The 20737-nt window shown below is 40.5% G+C and overlaps 1 long non-coding RNA gene across 1 annotated transcript in view; it reads right to left on the minus strand.

Moving 5' to 3' along the window:
- Positions 1–331: 331 nt before the first annotated feature.
- The window catches only part of LOC120308139, a 108054-nt gene continuing 87648 nt past the window's right edge, over positions 332–20737 (minus strand). Inside the window, exon 3 of the long non-coding RNA XR_005556759.1 lies at positions 332–610. This is a non-coding gene — a long non-coding RNA (uncharacterized LOC120308139). The remainder of the gene's footprint in view (positions 611–20737) is intronic.

The raw sequence follows: 20737 nt of genomic DNA on the forward strand, positions 1-20737 counted from the left end.
TGTTCAAAAGAAAATATTTTACGTGTTAAATCTTTTTAAAAGTTAATTACACTTATATATTGAAGTCTTTTCTTCATATGAACCATCCCAACACTTACATTTTCATATCTTGAAAAAGAAAGAAAAAAGCACAGAAATAATATATTTGTATATATATATGTGTAAGTGTTGGGATGGTTCATATAATAATATATGTATATAAAGTCAATCAGATAAAAATAAAGAGCTCTGGGATGTAAGGTAAAAGGCTTTTTTTATTAATTGCTGAGCTTTCATTAACAACCTGTTAACATCATCAGAGCAAAGGGCTAAATGAGAAGGGGGAAGTATGCGCATAAATTTACATAACAGTTAAACAACGGTTGCAGTGAGGCATGTGGACATAGTGTGCTTAAGAAGCTCTTAAAGGCATAAAGCAGTCAGTCTCAAGACCATTTTCAAAAGTCGCGCTTGTCAGCTGTTTGGCGCATAGATCCAGCAAGCCTATCAGTTGTTCGGCGTGAGGTTCTTAGGGCTTCGTGCTCAGTCTTGTGCCAACTGGATTCCTTCCGTGAGGTGCAGCTTGGGGGTTCGCTTCGCTCTATCGCATGCAGGAGCTGCAGGATTAGATCTGTAGGGAGAGAAAGCAGATGCTCTTGTGGGGCATGTGAATAATTTGCTTGCCCTCACTCCCCCTTTTTAAGAAGCTGTGAAATCATCTCATACAATATCAACATAGCACACAAACCCAACCAAACGTTATGTTCCTAGTTGATGAGACCCAAAGAACCATTACCAACCAGTGATTTGTCCTCCATCGTATACAAGATCAACTGCAACACATGCCAATGTAGCTACATTGGAGAAACATCAAAGACTTAAAACCAGAATACATGAGCATATTTTGGCAGTAAGAAGACAAGAACAATGCTCCCAAATCTGGACCCATATAGCTGAACATGGCCACACTTTCAACTTTAAAGGAGCAGAAGTCATTGCTCAAGGCCGTCTTTTAAAAGAAGGTTGGTTTTCAGACTGTCATTCTGTTAATAAACACATAGACCTACTATCTCCTTACCAAACCCTAAAAAGACATTTACAAAAACATAAAATACCTAAATACTTCAACCCAACCAATAATAACACAAAAACCCCATCCCACCCACTTATCAAACCCCAAACCAACACAATAGATATCCTTTCTACAACACAATCCTTTTCATCAAACCTAAGTAAAGAATATAACTCTAACACAACCATGACAACTCACACAACCAACACACCATGTTCTGATATTCTCACACACAGAAATAACAACCCCCCTGACCACAACATCCAGGACACAAACATCCAAAACACAAATCCTGCAACCTCACAAGACACTCACACACAACAAAACATACACACGCAACACCTACGTAACAACAGAATATTAAGATCAAGATCAAAACTCCCCCCTGCAATGAAATATGACTTACCACATTCAATGGAACAAAATATTACAGCCCAATTCCCAAACACCACAAAACCATCCACAACTAATAAGCATAACAAACGACCACACACAAACATTCCAAATGACCGTACCCAATGAAACACACACACACACACACACACACACACACACACACACAGCAACCCTACACCAAAAAAACTATACAATCCAAGAGGCTGGCTTCTTTAACAGAGATGATTTCACAGCTTCCTAAAAAGGGGGAGCGAGGGCAAGCAAATCATTCACATGCCCCACAAGGGCATCTGCTTTCTCTCCCTACAGATCCAATCCTGCAGCTCCTGCATGCGATAGAGTGAAACGAACCCCCAAGCTGCACCTCAAGGAAGGAATCCAGCTGGCACAAGACTGAGCATGAAGCCCTAAGAACCTCACACTGAACAGCTGATAGGCTCGCTGGATCTATGCACCAAACAGTTGACAAGCGCGACTTTTGAAAATGGTCTTGAGACTGACTGCTTTATGCCTTTAAGAGCTTCTTAAGCACACTATGTGCACATGCCTCACTGCAACCGTTGTTTAACTGTTATGTAAATTTATGCGCATACTCCCCCCTTCTCATTTAGCCCTTTGCTCTGATGATGTTAACAGGTTGTTAACAAAAGCCTAGCAATTAATAAAAAAAGCCTTTTACCTTACATCCCAGAGCTCTTTATTTTTATCTGATTGACTTTAAATGTCCAAAATTATCATATATATATATATATATATATATATATATATATATATATATATATATATATATATATATATACATTAAAATTAAAAATTGAAGAATAGCGATTCCTGGGTACATACATTTCAGTAAAAAAGGAGACAGAGACAGAGACATGCCTTCAATGGATGTACAGAAGATCAATATTTACAGCCGCCCCATTATGGGGGTGGTCACGCGCTCCCGGAGAGCGGCGTTACAGAAGACTGAAAGAGAGGCAACCGGATTGAGAGTCGCACCAGGTGGCATGAAGGAGGAGCATGGAGGATGCGATATGCTGGGAACAGTGGGGGGAAATAAAATTGTGGATGAGATTGGTGGCAAGGATTGTGGGGGGATTGAAGGAGTGACAGGATTGAAGAATGCAAATGAGTGCGATGCGTGCCGGAGGAGTGGAGGAGAGAAACGTCCCAAGGAACACAGAAAGAAGAATCAATTCAATAGTGCAGAGGACCCTTCAACTTTGAGAAACACACATTGCCTATATGACTCAGGAACTAAAGGGAGGGAGGAAGTGGGTGGTTGTGTGGATGTAAGTAAGAGCTATAAGTGAAGCAAGGATTAGTCGGCCTGGACCTGTTACAAGGTCCATGCGTAGAGTTTAGGCGTGGCTATGCTTGTAAGCAGGTTTCCTCACTAGCTAGCTTGTATTCTGACAATGATGGCAGGTGCTAGCCATTGAAAGCTAGGTGGATGTAAGTAAGAGCTAAAAGAAAGAATCACTGAAGGCTGTAAGTAAAGTAAGGATTAGTTGGCTTGGACCTGTTACAAGGTCCATGCGTAGAGTTTAGGTGTGGCTATGCTTATAAGCAGGTTTCCTCACTGACTGGCTTGTATCCTGACGATGATGGCAGATGTTAGCCATCGAAAGCTTGATTTTATTTATTAAAACCTTGGTGTTTTACTTCCTGGTGATCGCTTTCCTTTTTTACTGAAATATATATATATATATATATATATATATATATATATATATATATATATATATATATATATAGGATCCTCCCTATGTCCAGTCATGTAGTGAATACCCCCCCCACCAGTCCTGGTTTCGCCTCTGACAATCGGCATCCGTCTCTTGGCATGCTCTTCTTGCACTCTAAGTGCCTGGTATGCCGGGGGCAGTTCTATACATCGGTTGATGGAGTCTGTGTTGGAGAACCAGGCCTCCTTTAATAAGCGTCCTCCTTTGGAGGCGTCCTGGGCAATGGCTTCTGCCTCCTTGAAATCAAAAGAATGTCCGGTATTGATCATGTGCGTCCATATTTGAGAGTACTGCTCCTGCCTTCTGACAGCCAATTTATGTTCATGTATCCTATGTATTCATATGAACAAATTAAGGGTACACCAATGGGATCTCCCATTTCGGGGGTCATTGCAGAGGCGGTCCTACAGTGTTTGGAAAGCAGGGCCATGGCCGACTACCAACCAGAGTTTTGGGCCAGGTATGTCGACGATACCTTTGTCATCGTCAAACGGGCAAGAAAAACTGCCCTTATGGAGAAACTCAACTCAATATTCCCGGACATACAATTCACAGCGGAGGAGGAGGCCAATGGCAGCTTGGCCTTCCTAGACGTTTTGGTTACACGTCAAACCAATGGTGCCCTCCATACGACAGTGTACAGAAAAGCCACTCACACCGACAGGATGTTGCACTATATGAGCAATCACCCAGCAGCCCATAAGATTTCATGCGTTAGAACATTATTTGCACGTATAGACACGCACTGTAACACCAGGAGGGCTAAGCAGAGGGAGCGTGCACATCTTTATCAAGTATGTAAGTGGAATGGCTATCCAACTAGCTTTATTCAGAGGTATAGCAAACGTCAAGAACCCCGCAGGGCACCGAATGATCCAGGGACAATGGTCCGAACAACAATACCGTATGTCCAGGGAGTATCGGAAGCAACAGCGCGCATATTGGCACCTTACAATATTAAAGTTGCTCACCAGCCTGATGAAACACTCCAGATGAAAGTCATGTGCCCCAAAGAGCCGTTGCCGAAGGAAGAAAGATCAGCGGTCGTATACAGAGTGCATTGCAAAGACTGCCAATGTAATTATACAGGGGAGACAGCCAAATGAATAAAAACAAGGATACATGAACATAAATTGGCTGTAAGAAGGCAGGAGCAGTACACTCAAATATGGACGCACATGATCAATACCGGACATTCTTTTGATTTCAAGGAGGCAGAAGCCATTGCCCAGGACGCCTCCAAAGGAGGACACTTATTAAAGGAGGCCTGGTTCTCCAACACAGACTCCATCAACCGATGTATAGAACTGCCCCCGGCGTAGCAGGCACTTAGAGTGCAAGAAGAGCATGCCAAGAGATGGATGCCGATTGTCAGAGGTGAAACCAGGACTGGTGGGGGGGGTATTCACTACATGACTGGACATAGGGAGAATCCCATAGACACATCACAGGTGGGGACAGATGAGGGAACATTAGGGTCACAGATAGGTAAGGGTAGTAAAGGAAGAGGAGGCGGATATGATGGAGAGTTGCAAGGAGAAGGGGACCAGGGAAGACTCTTGGGAACATCGGAATTGATCGTACGGCCCAGAACACGGGGGAGGCGTATGCCCAACCCCAGGGGACTGATCAAAAGAGAGGGGGAGACAGAAAAGAACAGAAAAGACGAGGCACGCTTCACGGGTGGAGAGGGGATATTTGAGAAGGGAGTAAGAATGGAGGAGAATAGTCAGGAACAGCAGGTAGAGCTGCAGATTAGAGGGGGGGAGGAAACAGGAGAGAGTGGAATTGATAGGTATGGAAAAGGGCAGGCAGGAATAACAGGCAGGACAGCAGTTTTGGGGGGGGGAGTTTGGGAAGGAGAGTCCAATAGGAACGCAGGTCGGTAAATGGGAACAGTATGTAGGACAGCAGGTAAGGGGAGGAAGAATGCTGGAAGAAACAGCAAACAGAGCAGTGGATTGGAGAGGGGGGGAGGAAACAGGAGAGGGGGGGACTGACAGGAAAGGAGAAGGGCAGATAAGAATAGAAGGCAGGACGACAGATTGGGGGGGAGGAAAGCTTAAGAAGGAGGATTTAACAGGAATGGATGTTGGCATGTGGGAACAGCATGTAGGATGGCAGGTTAGAGGAGGAGGAATGCTAGAAAAGAGAGGATGTACAGAAATGGATGAACAACAGGTAAGTCAGCAGATGATGGGGAGGATATTGGAGAGGGGAAGATGGACAGTGGGGGAGGAGGGTAAACAGGAACAGCAGGTAGAGCAGTGGATCAGGAAGGAAAAGATATTGAGGAAGAGAACATCAATAAGGATGGTTGATGAAAGGCAGGAGCAACATGTTAATCAACAGGTGGGAGGGTTGAAGGAAGGGGGGGGAAGGATGACAGGAATGGACAACAAAGGGTGTATGAATCGGCAGGCTGGGAGAGGAGGGGGGTTGGAGGAAGGAGTTGTAATAGGAACGGGCAATGGTATGCAAAAACGGGAGGCAGATCAGCAGCCCAGGAACGTGCTACTGATAACAGCACAGGGAGGGGGAGACAGCACAAGGATGACAAAGCAAGAAAATACCAGGTTAGAGTGCAAAAAAGAGAGGGCGGAACAGTTGAGGCAGTCACGAGCAATCAGGAAGAGTGGCCCTGTCACGAGGGCAATGAGTAGGCAATTGGATCAGCAAGGGGATAAAAAGAACTTCCCACCCCCTAAGCCCCACTCTGAGGACCCTGGCAGAGGACCAGCGAAAGCTAAGTTGTTTTAATTTTTGTATATAACTGTTTTTATTGTTTTAAATGTGGTTTTAACAATAAATAACTGGAGTATACTCTTCCCGGAGATCGAAGATTGCATCATTGAACATATATATATATATATATATATATATATATATATATATATATAAATGGAATGAATAAAGCGCGTTCACCAGGAGAGTTTAAAGTTAAAATACTTTAATTAAAGTATTTTACTATATTAAAAGGTTGCCAAGCTTTCGTTGGGAAAACTCCCCAACATCTTCAGGGCTGAGAGACCGTTTCTAACAAGGTGATTCAAACGGGTTCCATAGAATCACCCAACGAAACCTTGGCAACCTTTTAATATAGTAAAATACTTTAATTAAAGTATTTTAACTTTAAACTCTCCTGGTGAACGCGCTTTATTCATTCCATTTATAATTATGCCCGGGAGTCGCATTTTCACCATCATTATTGAATATATATATATATATATATATATATATATATATATATATATATATATATATCCATCCCTCTTAAACTAGAATATGTTTATAACCAATGTTTCATTATATTCAGGTCTTCAAAATGGGAGGGGCAAGACCAAAAAGATCTTCGACAGCAGATCTGCAGGCCATGCTCCAGAGGCTCCAGGCTGGTGGAGATGGTCAGGTTCCTGACCTGGAATGTTAATGGCTTAAACGTGCCCCAGAAACGAAGAAAGATTTTCCATTATTTGAAACAACATAATAATGATTTGATATGTTTGCAGGAGACTCATATAACTTTAAAGGATTCTAAATTCTTGATGAATTCCCGTCTGGGCACACATTTTACTGCTCCAGCCCCTGGGAAAAAAGGGGGAGTGGTAATTTATGTGAAGAAAACTTTTTCAGCTAAACTAATTGAGGCTGATTCTGAAGGAAGATATCTTTTTGTGGAATTATTATTACAAGGCCGAAAGGTTCTTATTGTTGGACTATATGCTCCCAATCAACAACAGAAACAATTTTATAAGTTGCTGCATGGCAAGATATCTCAGTTGGATTATAAATCGGTAATTTTGATGGGTGACTGGAATGGGGTTTTAGACCCAACTATAGACAAAAGAAGTTCCTCTAAAACTTTTATTCAAACTAAACTACCTATGACTTTCTTTGATTTGAAGGAAGAACTGGAGCTTATTGATATTTGGCGAGAAAGGAATACAAGTGATAGAGACTTTACCTTTTATTCTGATAGACACCAGTCATTTTCAAGGATTGATTTTTTTTTGATTACTAGTGACTTCCTCCCTAGAGTGAGGAAGGTGAAAATTTTTCCTAGAACATTGTCAGATCATAGTCCGGTGTGGATGGAGTTATATTCGGAAGACGGGAATAGAAGATCCTGGAGATTGAATGAGAACTTATTTAATCGGGAGGAGTTCGTACAAAAGTGTAAAGAACATTTAAAGGACTTTTTTACTATAAATATGAATAAGGGAACATCGATGTCTATGGTGTGGGATGCTAGTAAAGCATATATGAGGGGAATTTTGATTCAATTGAATAAAGTTTTTAGGGAAAAAGGGTCACAAAGACGTAGAGAAATAGAAGAAGAGATCAAATCAAAAGAACAAGAGTTGGTTCTTAACCCTACTGATAATAATTTAAAGGTATCTATAAAGATGCTTAAGGAACAATTTAACATGTTGATGGCAGATCAGGTGGCTACCAATCTGTCGTACATGAGACATAATACTTTTTGCAATGCGAATAAGCCTGGGAGGTGGTTGGCTTATCAGTTACGAAAGAAACAGAAAGCTAGAATTATAGAGAAAGTAAAATATAAAGGTACTGAGGTTTTTCAGCAAGATTTGATTAGAAAAAGCTTTTTGGACTTTTACACAAAATTATATTCAAGTGATAATATAAGGGGTTTGGATATAGATAAATATTTACAATCAGTACATTTTCCTAGACTTTCAGAGGAACAACAAAATGGGATGAATAGTTTAATTACTGTGGAGGAAATTGGTTTAGCTATTAAGCAGTTAAAGGTTGGAAAGTCTCCTGGAACAGATGGACTGACTTCTAGGTATTATAAGATCTTATCTGAAGAAATGATAGAGCCATTAAAAGAACTCTTTAATAGTATTTTGTTGGGTATGCAAGTTCCTCCTTCTTGGAAAAGAGCCTTTATATCACTGATTCCGAAGGAAGATCAGGATCTTACAGAGCCTAAGAATTATAGGCCAATTTCATTATTGAATGTTGATTATAAGATCTTTACAAAAATTTTGGCAAATAGATTAATGCAGGTTATGAAAGACTTGATTCATAGTGATCAAGCAGGATTTATAACAGGGAGATATATGAAACATAATGTTAGACAAATTATTAACTTAATTGAGTACTTGGATAAGAATAATCAGATTCCTGTGGCTTTTATCTTTTTGGACGCTGAAAAAGCTTTTGATCAATTGGACTGGCAATTTTTATTTTCTTTGGTAGAGAAAATGAATTTTGGGGATAATTTTTTACATGCACTTAAAGCTATATATCAGCAGCAATCTGCACAAATTGTTGTAAATGGGGGATTGACTGAGAATTTTAATATTCAAAAAGGGACAAGACAAGGATGTCCATTATCCCCATTGTTATTTGTTTTAACATTGGAAATTTTATTGACTCAGATTCGGGAATCGAAGTTAATTAAGGGTGTAAAGATAAGGAAGAATGAGTATAAATTGCGGGCATTTGCGGATGATTTGGTTTTAATTTTGGAACAGCCGAATCAGGCGATTGATGGTTTATTAGAACTTATAACACAGTATGGGAATGTTTCTGGTTTTAAAGTTAATAATTATAAGACTAAGATATTATCTAAGAATATGTCAGTTAAAGAAAGGGAAAGTTTGATTAAAGCCACAGGTTTTCAGATGGTAAAAAAGGTTAAATACTTGGGAGTATATCTAACTGCTTCAAATGGAAAATTGTACAAGAACAATTACGAACCACTATGGGCAAAAGTCCAAAAGGATTTAAGAGATTGGAAAAAATTGCAATTGTCATTGTTGGGGAGAATTTCAGCTGTAAAAATGAATGTTCTACCAAAGTTTCTTTTTTTGTTTCAGATGATACCTATTCTTAAAAAAGAGGCAAATTTGGAGGAATGGCAAAAGGGTATCAATAATTTTATATGGGCCGGGAAGAAACCAAGGGTTAAATTTAAGATATTACAGGATGCTCGAGAAAGAGGGGGACTTAAGGCACCTAATTTGAAATTATATTATGATGCAGCCGCCCTAACTTGGTTAAGTGATTGGCTTAATTTAACAAATATGGATATTCTTTTTTTGGAAGGTTGGGATTTAATATATGGTTGGCATGCATATTTAATTTTTAATAAGAAAGTTGATCGGACTTTTAAATCACATATTTTGAGGAATGCCTTACTTCGTGTTTGGAAGAAGTATTATTATAGATTAAATTATAAAATACCTATCTGGGGGATTCCCAGACATGCAATTGAGGGAACCTCTAAGGGGACAAATTTTGATAAAATTTCATATAAAGAATTGTTAATTTGTTCTGGTTCGAATTGGCATTTGAAATCCCTAGATGTATTAAGGCAGCAAAATATTCTACAGTCATGGTTTCAATATTTACAAATAATGGATAGATGGACTGTAGACAAGAAAGAGGGAATAACACTAGAAGATAGACAATTGGTTATTCAGATTAAAAACCAAGGTCCGGCTCATATAAAAAGAATATATAATGTTTTATTAGAGTTAGATTCGGAAACAGAATTGGTTAAAGATTGTATGATTAAATGGGCTCAGAATATACAGGAGCCGATCTCATTGGATTTATGGGAGATAATTTGGATAAGAAATGTTAAATTTACACAAGCTCAAAATTTGAGAGAAAATTTTTATAAAATGTTTTATAGATGGCATTTAGATCCTAAAAAATTATCTTGTATGTATTCCAACATACAGCCCAAATGTTGGAGATGTGGCAATAATGATGCGACATACTTTCATATTTGGTGGAATTGTAAAAAAGTAAAGGCTTTTTGGATTATGATTTGGTGGAACATTCAAAAGATTTTTAGAAAAAAGATAAAGTTTACTCCTCAACTATTTTTACTTGGTATTTTTGTTGACTTAAATGAAAAAGAAACTACTTTGATGTTGAATTTATTAACTGCAGCAAGGTTACTAGTAGGTTTATATTGGAAGAAAGATTCTTTGCCTACTTTAGAAGAATGGATATTTAAAGTATCTAGTTTTGCAGAAATGGCAAAAATTTCTGCTTATTTAAAGGATCATACACAAGAAAGATATATTACTGTATGGGGAAGGTGGATAGATTATATTCAGAAAAAGTATGGAATTAAAAAGTTTTATTTATTTTATGAATGAATATCAAATATTATAGAGAATTGTTTTATAGGTTATGGAGTTAAAGGTTAATTATGATATTTTTTTTCTTTCTCTCTTTTTTTTCTTTTTTCTTAATTATTATAATTTTCTTTTTTTTTTTTAACCCTGTATTCTGCTCTGGGAAGTGAAGGGAGAGGGGGTGGGGGTGGGAGGGAGGGTAAGGGGGGGGGTTTCTCTATTTTAAATTTTTATTTTATTTTTATAAACGATTGTGTTTTAAAAAATAAAAATTTTCAATACAAAAAATCCATTATATTTAAGTATTTAGTATATTTCCCTCTATAAATCATCCCAAACATTTTTGTATTTCTCATATCATAGGCTAAAAATTCTGTGTTGCTTAAGGAGCCTATCCCTCCTAAGCTAAGATTCATTTGTATTCAAAATTTTATTTCTTTAACCATATTCAAACAAGTGCTTAGTCTTTAAATATTTGAAATTTCCATTGTCCCATCATCGGAGTTCTGCCAGATATTAATTAAGAGATAATGCCTGATGATATTAATGCTGAGATCCCAGATGCCTTTTTGGCAATTGAAATTTAAGAGGATAGTGTACTATTGTCATTCAGTCAACAAAGACATTACCATGTCTAATCTAATTCACCAGGCCTCCTTTTACCTGATGCAAATTGCTGTTGCTTCTTTTATCTCCTCTGGTGAGAGAATATTTGTCAATCTGAAAAGCTTATGAAGATGGAGCACAATAATCCTTTATTTCCCCTTTCTGCAGGCTTGTCAGCCACCATACCTTCTAGGTCCTGCGTAATTATCTTATGAAACTGACTACCTGGAATCAATTCGCAGCGGCACCTGCCTATTGTATTTCCAATTTCTGAATTCCTTGGCATACATCTGCCACCGTTATTCCAGTATGATCTTGACTCTGACATCAACGCTGCACTGTGTAACGGCTTGTGTAGTATCATTTCTCTTAGGTACCCTCATTGTTCCTCTCAAATGTGCTTTCACAATAAGGTGCAAAAAAGAAAATAGTGAATGGGTGAAATTATTCATTGTGAGGCTTGCAATATGAGATGAAATATAACAGAAATATAAAATAGACCTAGAGCAAGGCATACAGTGATGGAAATGCAGAAGTTGCCCGTCTCAGATGTTATCCTGGGTAAAGTGAAAGTAGAGGTGTTTTTTTTCTTACACTCAACTCTGGATATATAAGAAACTTATAAAAAAATTCAGCTGTTTTGTTACTGAGAGTGAACAACTGGGCAGATGGTAGGAGGCAGGGAATTAGTCAAGAAAGGACCAGCTCTCCTCTTAAACAAAGTATCTCTGGTAATAGCAATGCACATGGAGAAAACAACAGGAAATGTTGTACTTCTCCTTACACTAGTCTGCTATCTTCCATGGAGTAGAAAATGCTATCACAGTTCCACAGCTGAATAAATTTCAGCTGTTGATCTGATTGCCTTTTGTTCATGTAACGGAAAGTGACACCATCTTGGTTTTTTCTATCTGTAAGGAAAAGGCTTGGGGACCTGCCCTGATTAAGGCCAGCAGAACTTTAGAAAGTGAGAGTTGGAAGAGACCTTGGAGATCGTCTCGTTCAACACCTTTCCAGAGTAATAATTCACTAATAAACACAGCATTCCCAAAAGATGGCTATATAGCCTGGATCAATATTTGCAGAGAATGAAAATCCACTGCTGTCCAAGGGAATCTGTTCCAATATTGAACAGTTCTTTCTAGTAGGAAATTTTTCATGATGTCTAATCAAAATGGACTTCGGACTTACAAATTATTGAATAAATTATACTGGAATCAGGTCAACATTTTATGTTCCTCTTAATCAAACAATTGTTGAAAGAAAAGTCTTCATCCTGATTCATCCAAGCCAGGGATAAACAACATGGTGTTGAAAGAAGGTTGCAGTTTATTGAAGAGCCAGACAGAAAGATGGTTCTGGCAGGAAAGAGGAAAGAAAAAAGGGGCTGAGCACATGTGAGGAGTAGGTTTTTATACCCTCTGAAGCCTTTTGTTTGGAGTAGTTTCCTGTTCCTGTTTTAGGCTTTGTATTTCCTATGTCACGTATTCCGACCTGAGTCTGGGTGTGGCTTTCTGGTATTGATGGTGATGGGTTAGTCCTATTATGTCCCAAAGGTCTTATACTGCTTCCCTGGTGCTGGGGCTAATGACTCTTAGAGTTTGGGTGAGATGTGCAGATTTTAGGTGTCTTTGTCTTCTTGATCTCCTAGCTGGGACCTTTCTGGTGGTTTACATCTGCATTTGTACAAAGCTGGCTTCTGCTTGGGACAGAGAGACTTGGGGGCAGGGTTGGTTTCTGCTTTTAAAATCCTTTTGAGGAAATATATTTTTCTGCCCTTTTAATATTTTCTTCTCTGGGGGGCTGACTTCCCACACTAGTTTTAAGTTTCAAAAGCATCCCTCCCCTTCCTTCTCTTGACAAACTCCATGCTCAAAACAGACTGAATTATCAGTGTCACACAAAGTGCCTCAAAACTCAGGTGGAAGGGGAAAAAGGGGTCATGGTAGAAATGATACTTTTTTAAATTGGTGTTAAATTTTGAGAGGTTGGTGTTTTTTCTTTTCTATTTCTTGATTCTGCTTAGTTTTTTTTAAAAGTGATTTATTAAGTGTCTTTAGTAATTCACCTTTTTTCAGATTTTTATTCTATGTTTTAAATCTTGTTAAAACAGCAAAATTAGAAGAAAAAAGAAGGTTAAGGAAATAAGGCTTTGAGTACTTAGTGCACTGCCAGAGACTGTTTTCCAAACTGCCTATGAGAAGAGCATAGCATTGCTTTGATCTTTTAATCCTCTCTCCTGGGAAGAAGCTCTGAATAAAATGTCCATTCTGAACTCAAACAAATACAGTAACTCATCTAATTATATGAAATGTGATAAATATTAATTTTGTTCTTTCAGAATTCAGGACTATAAGGGAAAATGACATTGATAGCATAATTTTAAACATGTCTTTTTATAAAATAAACCTTGGAAATTACCCTCTTTGAGTAAATATGTATAGGACAGAAACATACGTTGCCTTATTCAGCCAGGTTCCCCTCTTGTTCTTAGGGAGTTAATAAGTTAATGTTTTCTTTTAATTAGGTAAATCCAATGAGACAGGGAGGTCAGGGGAAACTGTAGCATAAAGCAGCAGCAAAGACAGTTTCAGGACTTGGTATGGAAATAAGTCTTTGAGTTTAGCAAAGGAAGGAATTCTACATCCCCCCCCCCCAAGAGCAACATTTTAGAATTGTTCTTCTCACAACATAGTTTTAGTTCCTTTTGGGACCCATATCTGTTCTAACTGGACTTATTTTCTCAGTGATAGAGTAGGAATTGGCTACCCACATAATTTCAAGTATCACCCTTTTTGTTTTACTTGAAAAGACATAAATCTGCCCTTCACAGCTAAGGTTTTGAGTGTCAAGGCAAAAGGGTACCTCGGAGCAATTACATAGCATTTCTCTACAATTTTTAAACATATAATCCTGGGGAAATCTGCAACTGTCTCAAGAACTTGTAAGATGATGCTATATTCAAACACTAATGTCTTGTTTATCCAGAACAAACACACTTAGATACTTTCCTGAACCAACTGGCTAGATAATCTTTAAGGTGCTGATGTGTCCTTTTTCTTTTTCCTTCAGGACCATCTCTGTTAAATAGTGGGAGAGCAGCAACATCCAATAATGGAAGAGATAATTGATAAAAAAGAGGAAATGAAAAATAAATGAAAAGCCAAGAAATGTTTTTTGAAGTTATGTTAAAAGAAAGAGAGAAGAGGAAGAAAAGGGGGGAAAAACCCATAACATAGTTAAGATGAGAAGCAGATAGGATACTCAATGTATAGAGTTTTTGCTCTCAGGTTGCAGCCTTCTGAACACAGACATGTATATTGTTATGTCCTGAGCCTGTGCAAGCAGGCTCGGGGCATTGCAGGCGGTCCCGGGGAGGCCACCCTTAACGTACAGTATAAGGATTTTGAAGGTTCACTAGATCTAATAGTAGTAGGGGGTGAACGAACGAGTCTCATAGGACTCGATTGGTTTGAGGCCTTGGGAATACACGTCACAGGCTCAATAGTCTGCAAACACTTGAGCTACAAGAAGTTTGCAAAGAATTTGCAGATGTTTTCAGCCCCCAGCTGGGCACATACAAAGGATCCCCTGTGTCACTAAAGCTAGACCCCACTGTCACTCCCATTAGAATTAAAGCAAGAAGGGTCCCTTTTGCTTTAAAAGGTAAAATTGACACTGAGCTGGACAAATTGATTCAGCAAGGAGTTCTAGAACTTGTTGACTCCAGTCCCTGGGAAACCCCCATTGTCACGCCTCTCAAGGTAAATGGGGACATTCGCATTTGTGCCGATTACAAATGCACTCTGAATAGAGCATTGCAGCAACATGCCTATCCTGTTCCTGTGGTCAGTCATATTCTGGCCTCCCTCAAGGGGGGGCGTGTTTTTGCAAAGCTTGACCTAGCTCAGGCGTATCAACAGCTGCCTATTGATGATGATGCTGCTGTAGCTCAGACCATTGTGACCCACAGAGGAGCATTCAAGGTGAAGAGGCTACATTTTGGAGTAAATGTCACTCCTGGAATTTTCCAAAGTGTAATGGAAAACACACTATGGGGTATACCAGGGGTTTGCTCCTATTTTGACGATGTCTTAATTGCAGGAGACTCTACACACAATTTAGTTGAGAGATTAAGGGCTGTCCTGTTAAGGTTCAGGAAAACGGGCCTCAAGCTTAAGAAGGACAAATGTAAAATTGGAGTGCCTTCTACTGATTTTCTGGGATTCAAAATTGATGCTACTGGGATTCACCCTGCTGAATCCAAACTGAAGGCTATTATGCATGCTCCTAGGCCAAAGTCTAAGGCCGAACTACAGGCTTCTCTGGGCCTTCTGAATTTCTACAATTCCTTTCTTCCACAAGGCTAGTATAGCTGAGCCTCTTCACAGGCTATTGGACAAACAGGCAGTGTGGCAGTGGTCACAAAAGCATGAAGCAAGCTTCAATGAGGTCAAGGCCTTACTCACTTCTAACAGTGTACTTGCACATTTCAATGAATCCCTTCCTGTGTGCATCGCGTGTGATGCTTCTCCTTATGGGGTAGGAGCTGTATTAAGCCACCTCAGGTCAGATGGAACTCAGGTTCCTGTTGCATATTACTCCAGAACCTTGTCTTCTGCCGAGCGTAATTATGCTCAAATAGACAGGGAGGCTTTAGCTGTTGTTGCTGGAATTAAAAAATTCCATGATTTTTTGTATTGCAGGCATTTCACGGTCTTCACTGACCATAAGCCTTTGTTGGGACTGTTTACCACTCATAAGCAAACTCCCCAAATCATCTCCCCCAGAATGCTAAGATGGTCTATCTTTCTTTCTGCCTATGATTTCTCCCTATTTCACAAACCTGGGAAGGAAATGGGCCATGCTGATGGCCTCAGTAGGTTACCCCTGCCGGTAATAGAAGCTGACCATGCACCAGCTATCAATCTTCTCTCCATTCAGGCCTTGCCCGAGTCTCCTTTAAATGCCAGAGATGTAGCCGCTGAATCAGGCACAGATCACACACTTTCACGTGTCCTTTCTTGGGTTTTATCTGGATGGCCAGAGAGCTGTCCTGGTACTGAGTTTCAGAGTTTCTGGTCTAAAAGGAACGAGTTGTCCACCTTCCAGGGTTGTCTGCTTTGGGGAAGCAGAGTTGTCATTCCTACCTCAATGAGGACTAGGGTCTTAGGTTCCCTCCACGAGGGTCATCCTGGCATTGTACGCATGAAGGCGCTTGCGCGCAGCCATTTGTGGTGGCCTGGATTAGATAGGGACATTGAAGCTAAGGTGCACGCATGCCACCTTTGCCAATGCTCGCACCTCAAAATGCCCCAAGCTCCTTTACATAGATGGGAGGAAACACAGTCTCCATGGTCTAGGGTGCACATTGACTATGCTGGGCCCTTTCAGGGTCAATTCTTCTTGGTCCTAGTTGACAGCCATTCAAAATGGCTTGAGGTTGTACCTGTCTCTTCCACCACCACTGCAAAGACTATTCAAGTACTGAGGGGGATTTTTGCTGCACATGGGCTTCCAGACGTCCTCGTGTCTGACAACGGCCCTCAATTCACTTCTTCCGAATTCCAAGCTTTCTTACAGGCTAACATGATTTGTCATGCCACCTCTGCACCTTTCCACCCGTCCACCAACGGTATGGCTGAACGCATGGTTCGCATCACCAAGGACGCCTTGAAGAAAATTACCTACAGAGACTGGCATCACAGGTTGGCTGACTTCCTCCTTTCTTATCGCACTACACCATCCACTTCTACGGGGAGAAGCCCAGCTGAACTTCATTGGGGGCGCAAACTGACTACCAAGCTTGACCGGTTGCATCCGGACAGACTGACTTCTTCTTTCACACTCCCCAGGGCACCTAGACAACTACTTGTGGGTGCCCCGGTTTGGATTCGTAATTACGGGCCCGGTCATTCATGGGTCCCCGCTACTATATCCAGGGTCACAGGTCCTCTGTCTTACGAGGTGTCCCTGGACAACGGTCGTGTCCTGCGTCGACACATCGACCAGCTTTGCCCTAGATGGGACCTTCCCGCTGAGACTCCTGGGTCCTTTCCAGTGGGGGAGGGGGACCCCTTTGGGCAAAGGGAAGGGTATGGGCTGCTGCCCATCATTAATGAGGAAGCTACAGACAGCTTATCCCAAGATTCCGCGAGTGCTCCAAACAGGAATTCAAGGAGCTCAACTAGACATCAGGCATCAACGCCTACTCCAGCCAGGGAGTCACCCCGGGGGCATAATCACTACTCACTCGCATCACTCAGTACTCCAGTCAGGGAGGATACCCGGGAGCATCCCAACAAACCATACCCCACAAGAGAGCTGGCACACACTCCTTCTAGTTGGCCCGACACTACCCCTGTCCCTAGAAGGGGGCAAACATACAGGGAGGTGGTCGAGGAACCGAATCCTGACTACAACACCTCTGACTTCACTCAGGGAACAACTGAGTTTTGGGACGGCAGTGAAACCCCCACAAACCCAGGGACAGAACGGGAACCAGGGGACAGACAACCTCCTGACAGGTCTTGGACGGACCTAGGAGGTTCCACAGAATTGCCCAACAGTGACAGTCACTTAGAGGGGCCAGAGAGCCTGCAGCTAGGCAGGACAACCAGGTCAAACAAAGAAAGAAGCCCTGGCCTGACGAGCCCGGTGGGCAAGCAAGCAGGCCAGGCATTGGAGCACAGCCCTTGGGAACCACCAGGGTGTAATAGGGGGGACAGATATGCATCACCCCTCAGTCAAGGGGTATTTGGCAGGTACCCAGAGGTTAGGAGGTCACAGAGAGCCAGAAGATTCCCTAAGTATTTAGAGGATTTTGTAACTCTATTGGCAAAACAGAGTTAACAGAGAACATTCCTGTACACAGAGGAAATAGAACACTGAGACTGATGGGAACAAAAGAAATGCATAGCATGAGGTAGTATGGCGCTACTCTCGCAATGGGTTATGTGTTATTATGACATGATCAATAGTCTTAGCCCGGGGGGAAGGGGTGTTATGTCCTGAGCCTGTGCAACCAGGCTCGGGGCATTGCAGGCGGTCCCAGGCAGGTGCAAGCTGCCCGGGACCAGACAGGCTGTCGCCAGTACTTGTGCGCATGCGCAAGTGCTGGCGCGCCAAAAGTTGCAGATTGACCCGGGAATGGCCTATAAAAGAGGCCGGGAGTTTTGGGCGTTGTCGGCGTCTTGTAACCAGTATGCTGAACTGAAATAAAGAAGTTTCCTGAGAACTACAACTGCTTCTCGTGTCTTGCCATTTCGCGAAGGACGCAACATATATTATGGAAGTTTTTGCCACAAGTATGGTAATTCTAATTGGCCCATTATGGATTAATTCATTAGCTATCACATTAAGCTCTGTTTCCTGAGCCTGATGCTTGTAGGCCTTTCTTCTACCAAAATATAGGGTTGACCTTTCTGATGTACATAAAACTGAGCAGAAATTTCTCAGCAGATATTTTAATAGTAGTAGTAGTAGTAGTAGTAGTAGTAGTAGTAGTAGTAGAGTAATAACAATAACAATAATAATCAGCTTCTTGATCCCCTGAAGAAAATCAGGAGAAAAGAAAGCCATAATGCATAGTGTTTTGCTTTTTTTCTGAGCACCTTGAACACTTTTTTCTGTGTAGCAGTTATTATCTTCCTCACTCTTGTCCCTCATGCTCTATGTTGACATTTAGACTATTGTGAAGATGCAAAATAGGTTTAAATAGGATGAAGATGGAAGGGCAGGCTGCGAAGCAACAATAGCAGAAAGAAGTTTCCAGCAATAATCTTTAGGCTACACTTCCAAATAAACTTGGAATAAAGTTTTTGAATTGGATGTAGGATAAGAGAAATGTGTCTGCATCAAATAAAATGTACTACAACTACAAACATAACACACAACCCAATAAAGAATTCTGTAAACTTTCCAATTATTTCTGCTTTCCTTTTCTTTTATTTTGGATCTCTCTCTTCATTCCCTTTCCTTTTTCATAAAAAATATAGTATTTTTTTTCTCACTGAAGTCATGTTATACATAAAATTGTACAGTGGAAATGTGAAGAAGCTGAATTTAGGTGGGAAGATAATTTGTGAAAATTGGATGTCCAAAAAAGATTTCATGATAAAAATTTAGGTGAAGGCAGTGCTTTTTTTTCTAAAAAAAAAAAAAAGGTGCCGGAACTCACACACGTCATACAACCCGCCTTGCCTACCCTACAAGGTTCCATCCAAAAAAGCTGCTGGAACTCCGTTCTGGGTGTTCTATGAGAAAAAAAGCCCTGGGTGAAGGAATGGAAATAGATTCTAAAAGATACCTCTCACTGTTTTTGAACTGTTTAGCTTATCTGAATTTAAGAGAGTACTCACTGCAGCATTCATATCTATAATAAGCATGGTCAGAAGGTGTTTCAAGTGGTTGTGTCAAATTAATTCTATATTGATAGAGTAGAGGAGAGGAATTTATATAACTACTGAAACTCCTTGTTTGTTCCTTGAGCAATTGCTCCTACCAAATGGAAAATCTGTGCAACAAGACTTTTCAATTTTCCAGCCAATCAGCATGGCTGCTTTTAGACATTCTACTCTGCCCCAATGAATTTGCTTATGCAACTACTTGTGCTGAGAGAGCAAACACTACTTATGAGTACCCACAAATTGTAGAAACTTAGGCAAATTAAAGTTTTCTGAGAAACAAAATTTCAGCTGGGGACAAACTATAGGCCAAAGAACAGTTTTTCAGGAGCCTTAGATGGTCTGCTTCCTCTGTTTTAATAGAATATCAACAGAATAACAGTATTGAAAGTAACCTTGGTTGTCTTCTAATTCAATTCCTGCTCAATACCACTCTGGACAAATAGTTGTCCAATCTCTTCCTAACAGCTTTTTTTCTTAAAAAAAAAAAAAAAAAGTGCTAGAACTCACACATGTCATACAACCCCCCTTGCCTATCCTACAAGGTTCCATCCAAAAAAGGTGCCAGAACTCTGTTCTGGGTGTTCTATGAGAAAAAGAGCCCTGCTTCCTGAAAACCTGAAGGAGCAACCAAAATTTCTGGAGGTAAGCCATTTCAATGATTAATTTTTCTCACTGTCAGGTAATTTCTTCTTAGTTCTAGGTTGGCTCTGCCCTTGAAAGGTTTTCCACCCATTACTTCTTGTTCTGCCTTTGAGTGCTTTGGAAAATAGTTTACCCTCTCTTCTTTGTGATAACCTCTCAAATATTGGAAGACTGTCACCCCTGGTTCTTCTTTACACTAGACTAGACATACCTAGTTGCCACAACTGTTCATTATATGTTTAGCCATGTGTCTCCTAATAATCTGTTTCTGTTCTCTGCACTCTTTCTAGAGCCTCAATGTCTTTTTGAATTGTGACCAAAATTGGGTGCAGTCAGTGGTGGGATTCAAATACTGTATGTGAAGAACTGGTTCTCTGTGTGGATGCCACTTCTGGAAGTCCATTCTAGGCCTGGCAACAAAAAATTAGCTACCAGTTCTGCTGAAGTGGTGCAAACTGGCTGAATCCTATCACTGGGTGCAGTATTCCAAGTGTGGCCTTACCAAATCAGTATAAAATGGTACTAACACTTCATGTGATGTTGACACTATCCTTCCATTGATGTAGCCTAAGACTGCATTGCCTTTTTTGGCATTATTGTTGTTGTTGTTGTTGTTGTTGTTGTTATATTGCCTTGTTTTCTACCACCTTTCACTCCTGGTACATGTGCTATTCTTGCATTCGCAGACAAGGAATCTTGTGTAAACAAGGTTTTTAAAAGTACTGTTGATTTAACTGCTAAGTTTATAAAATAATCATA

This window comes from Crotalus tigris, unplaced genomic scaffold, assembly GCF_016545835.1.
Source record: "Crotalus tigris isolate CLP2741 ecotype Arizona unplaced genomic scaffold, ASM1654583v1 scf7180000017871.4482833, whole genome shotgun sequence".
In the NCBI taxonomy this organism is placed as follows: domain Eukaryota; kingdom Metazoa; phylum Chordata; class Lepidosauria; order Squamata; family Viperidae; genus Crotalus; species Crotalus tigris.